This window comes from Leopardus geoffroyi, chromosome X, assembly GCF_018350155.1.
Source record: "Leopardus geoffroyi isolate Oge1 chromosome X, O.geoffroyi_Oge1_pat1.0, whole genome shotgun sequence".
In the NCBI taxonomy this organism is placed as follows: Eukaryota; Metazoa; Chordata; class Mammalia; order Carnivora; family Felidae; genus Leopardus; species Leopardus geoffroyi.
This window is the reverse complement of record NC_059343.1, coordinates 20078767-20084106: the sequence shown is the minus strand read 5'-3', so window position 1 is coordinate 20084106 and position 5340 is coordinate 20078767. Positions and strand designations below refer to the sequence as shown.

The following is a 5340-nucleotide window of genomic DNA, read 5'->3' as shown; positions in this document are numbered from 1 at the left end:
GTGAGAGCGTGGAGCCGGGTCACAACTGTCACCGCCCCCTCCCGGCCTTGTGGAGCCCTGCCCGCGCTCTCGTGGGCCTCTCCGGGGGCCAGGCCCGGCTCGCCCTGAGGCTTTTCTCGCCTCTGGGCCAGCTGCGTCCCGACCCAGCTGTTCTTTCACCGGTCACCTAGGAGCGAAAGGTTGCTGGGCGGAGGCGTGAGATCCCGGGATGGGTGGGTGGGCCCTGTGGGTCTTGCTCTCGTGAATAAAACACTTTGAAAAGTTAAAGTCCCCCCCAAAATAATCACACACACCCCCGATGGTGCCCTCGGGTTCGTGTGTAAGGAGAGGCCAGCTCAGGGCACTGCAGGGTTCGGCTTCGGTTGCCTGGCAGGATCTGGTTTCAGAACCTGACGTGTGAATGGGGGAGGGTCACCTTCGGAGAAGCTGCTGCAGGATTTGGGGAAGCTGGTATGGCAATGTGGGAATGGCTGGAAGGGTGGTAAGCTGCAACTTTGTTCCCCTCTCAAGTGAACATTATTTGGTACAGACAAGTCGACCCCATTGTTTTACATTTTACGAGTTCATTTCCTTTGAAAGAGATCGCCTTTCAGAGTGAAGACTTTGTTTCAAAAATCTGCATTTTAAACTTGAAGCCATCATTCTATTTAAAAAAAAAAAAAATGATGTTTTCTATCGTGAAAACAAATCATAAGCTCCCAGAAGTTAGTGTACAACATTGAGTCTTCAAGAAGCACAGCACCTGTAAAATAGTGCTAATGAAATCTCAAAATTGTACTACTCATTTAGAAGTTTTATTGTGCTCCTGCAATGTGCTTAGGGCACATTAGGACACGCTATAAAATCAGAACATGGATTCAGCCTTCCAGTCTTGGCATTGCCACTTTCCAGCTGGGTGACCTTGGGCACATCCCTTAACCTTTCTGTGCCTGTTTTCCTGTCTGTAAAGTTGGAGGAATAGCATATACTTCATAGGGCTGTTATAAGGAGTAAATAAGTATGTTTAAAGCACTTGGAAGAGCCTTTGGCATATAGAAGTGCCATCTAAGTGTTTGCTTTTAGTTTGTTTTCAGGCAGCTCACAGTTTAGTTACGGGACAGATCCCATAAGCAGTTTACATTCATTTGATAAATTTGTGTTGAACACCTATTGTGTGCAAGGAGTTCAGCTCAGTTTTAGTGTTGCAACAACAAAAGATGTGCTGTGATCCGTTTATATGGGTATCAACAATGTACTGTGGTAGTAGAAAGGAGAGCAGGATCTCCTTTGCCTCGGGGGTTCCCCTCTGCACCAAGTGTTCTTAACCTGTGGTCTTCAGCCCCTCCAAGGGTCTGTAGATAGAATTCAGGGAAGTCCTTAAACCCTGATGTGAAAAAACTTCATTTTCACCAATTGCCAACTGAAATGTAGCATTTCCTTCAGTTACAAGTGTATGTAACTGTATCAGTTAGCTTTTGTTAGGTAACAAGCCAATGCAAACCAGTGCCTTAAAAGTATAATGATTTGTTATGTCTCACGGTCAGTGGGTCTGCCTGGGCAGTTCTGCTGGCATCCCCCATTGGCTGAATTCGGCTGGTGGCTAGACTGTAAGGTGGCCTTATTGTCATGTGTGAGGGCTTGGTGCCTCCATTGTGCCTACCTTGGGCTTCCTCACATGGTCACTAGGTCCTAAGAGGGCAAGTCTGATTGTGCAAACACTTACCTGCTTGCATCACATGTGCTGATGTCAAAACAAGTCACATGGCCAAGCCCAGAGTCAATATGGGGACATTACTCAAGAGTCTGGCTATGAGGAGGTGTGGTTCATTGGGAGCGATTAATTTAATAAGCTAGTACAGCAATAAAGCACACTAGTATTAGCAATACTCATCATCAGTGGAAGTCACAGGACCAATACATATCATAGACATTTTCATAGCACAGTTATTGCAGATCTCAAGGTATCAATCATTTGTGATCATCACGACTTCAATATTATAGTAGTTATAAGACTCACTGTTAAGTCTTTTTATTTAATGAGCTAATAAGCCTATATTCCTATATCTGATTTTGAGTTTTAAAAATGTTTTTCTAACTATTGAAGTATAGTTGGCATTTTATACAGTTAGAAGCATTATTTTGAGTAGGGGTCCATAGGGCTCACCAGACTGCCAAGGAGATGTATGACACAACAAAAGGGCATAGAACCCCTGGGGACTTCAGGGGAGGCTTCACAGAAGAGACATTTACATTTAGGTTTGAAAGCCAAGTAGGAAGTACTAGTATATCTCAGGTTAAATTAGTCAAACATGTAGTCTGAGTAGAAAAGGTCACAACAAACCTTGGCAGACACCTAAGTGTAAGGAATAGGCAGAGGAAGAGGGGACACTAGAAATCTGGTAAGTAGGTGTACAAAAGGGTGACGTTTAGAAAATCAAGGGAAAAAAGTTTCATGGACAGACTATGTTAGGATGCTTTCAGTTGGGAAAACCCACTTGCTTAAATAGTAAGGAGAATTCTCTCACAAAGTCTAGAGGATGGGTGAACTCCAGTGGGTCAACAATGTCATCAAGGACCTGGTCCTTTTCTTGGCTTTTCATAGTAACATTGATTTCCCTTATGATTGCAGCGTAACAGGCAGTAGTAACACGTTTTCTCATTCACTAGAGCAAGGGAGAGGACAGAACTCCCACACTTGGATTACCCTCTTCCTTCAGTCTGATTGGACCAACTTCAGTCACATGTCTGCCCCTCAGCTGATAACCATTGCCAGGGCAATGCCATGCTCTGATTGGCCGAGACTAACAAAATCAACTGGGGATGGGGTCAATTTATCTCAATCACCGGGGAGAAAAATGAATTTATGAACACAGCGGGGAATGGAATTCAGATGTGCAGTCAACAATGTCCATTACAGAGAGATAAGTTAGATGAATTTGGAGAAGTGCTCATTAATTTGGGCAATTTGGAAAGCTTCCATGACCTTTATACATGTGGGTTTACTGATAGAAGTGAAAGCTGTATTAACGTGGGCTGGTTACTGAGACATGAGTAAACGGACACATTGGTGGTGGGGTTGATAAGTTTGATTTTCTCCTTTAAGGGAAGGAGAGAGGAATATGGTAGGTAACTGGAGAGGCCTGTTAGGTCAAGATTATAGAGTTGTTTTTGTGGTTGTTCCACTATTCAAGATTTGACAGTGTTTATGGCCTTAGGGAGGAATGTAGGGAGGAGCCTTTTTATATATATATATATATATATATATATATATATATATATATATATATATATAAACTAAAAAAAAATTTTTAGTGTTTATTTTTGAGAGAGAGAGAGAGAGCATGAGCGGGGGAAGGACAGAGAGAGAGGGAGACACAGAATCTGAAGTGGGCTCCAGACTCTGAGCTGTCAGCACAGAGCCTGACCCGGGGGCTTGAATTCACGAACTGCAAGATCATGACCTGAGCCGAAGTTGGACGCTTAACCTCTTAACTGACTGAGCCACCCAGGCGCCCCAGGGAGGAGGCTTTTCTAAGAGAATCCCTCAGCTTCAAAAAGGAGGAAAGGTGTTGCCTTCCTCCTATGAGGTAGAAGGAAAAGGGTGGGAGTGATGGTGGACCAGTGGTTCTTAGCTGGACAGTACCACCCAATTGGGATACATTTTGGGAACTTGGATTGTGCTGCACATGTTTAATTTAGTTGTGTTGAGCATTTATATACTGAAATATAATTCCTATTATAAATCTTTTCCTTTTGTTCTCCATTATACCATCAAATCAGGATACTGGCCTCTCTTTTTTTCGACTTATGCATGTAGTGGGTGATGAATTTTATTTCAAGATAGCAAAGCAGTCACTTAGAAAAATAGTTGTCATAAAATGGCGATGTCAGGTTTAGTAGTTGAGGAAGGTGAGAACCAGTGCCTCTCAAAATTTGTACGTGCAACTCTGATTTGGTAGATCTGGGGTGGGGCCTCAGAGTCTCCCTTTTTTAACACATTTCTGGATGGTATAGATGCTGCTGCTCCCCCATCATACTTTGAATAGCATAAAGTGAGGCAGATTGGTAGATGAATGGTTTCTTGTGTTTTCCAAAGGTGAGTGGTTTTATGAATATGGTGGGATTTGGAAGAGGCAGTGAACAAGGAACAAAAAAGATCAGTAAGAGGCTTTGATTGCTCTGCTGAGAGCTGCTTTCGCGAGCTCTATCATGATTGCTTCCTGGAAGTGGAGACTAGCAACTGGCAGGATTGATCTGGGTTTGAGAGTTATCAGCTTGGGTCAGCCAGGACTGAAGGGAATAGGGATTGATAGTATAGGTGTTGGTGGAAAAAGTACTGTGTGTGTGTGTGTGTGTGTGTGTGTGTGTGTGTGTGCGTGTTTGTGAGAGACTAGTTATGCGCACATACAATTAAAATATTTGAACTGTAACCATTGTTTTGATTTAGTTATCCATCTTCAGGTCAGTAGGGGGCACTGGTGGATTAAAAAACACGTTTGAAAAGCTGCCCAGTTCTATTCGAGGAAGCAGTTTTTCTGGGTGCTGCTGCTGGAATTGAATATATACACCCCATGCCCAGATTTGTGTTACTAGATTTCATTCATTACCCAAATGTTTATCATAGTCCAGCTATGGTGAGCACCGTGCTACACCCTGGTGGGTACAAATGAAAACTCCCAGTTCTTACCTAGGAGACAATTTGCAGATTTGGCTGCACACAAGAATTATTTGAGAGACATTTTACAGGACCCTGCGTCCATGGGTCTGATTTACCTTTTTTAAAAAAATTTTTTTAATGTTTATTTATTTTTGAGAGAGAGCATGCGAGCGGGAGAGGGGCAGAGAAAAGGGGAGACACAGAATCAGAAGCAGGCTCCAGGCTCTGAGCTGTCAGCACAGACCCTGATGCAGCGCTTGAACCCAAGAACTGGGAGATCATGACCTGAGCCGAAGTTGGACACTTAACTGACTGAGCCACCCAGGCGCGCCAAGGGTCTGATTTACTTTTTAAGTGAGGTCCTGGAACCTCTGATTGAAAAAGCTCCATCCCCACCCCAACCCCACCAGGTGAGTGAAACTAAGGTTAGTGGCTCAGAAACTGCCCATTCTGATGTCGTGTAGTAAGTGCTCTGATGTGAAAGGGTTGGGGGAGATATAGAGCAGTAGATCACAACTTTGGCTACGCATTAGAATCATCTAGAGGGCAAGTCCTGCTGCCTGGGCTGCAGCCAGACCAATGCCATCAGGATCTCTAGGACTGGGATGTCGTCACCTACTTTGTAGGGTGAGTAGCCAACCTTGACAGCTACTAACTTAGAGGAATGAGCACCAGCAGGGGGCATCAGGAGACTTTGTAGAGGA

General features: G+C 44.0%; 1 protein-coding gene across 2 annotated transcripts in view; it reads left to right on the top strand.

Annotated features, from left to right (window-relative positions):
- The window catches only part of APOO (apolipoprotein O), a 56735-nt gene that overhangs the window by 268 nt on the left and 51127 nt on the right, over positions 1-5340 (top strand). The gene's annotated exons all lie outside the window — the stretch shown is intronic.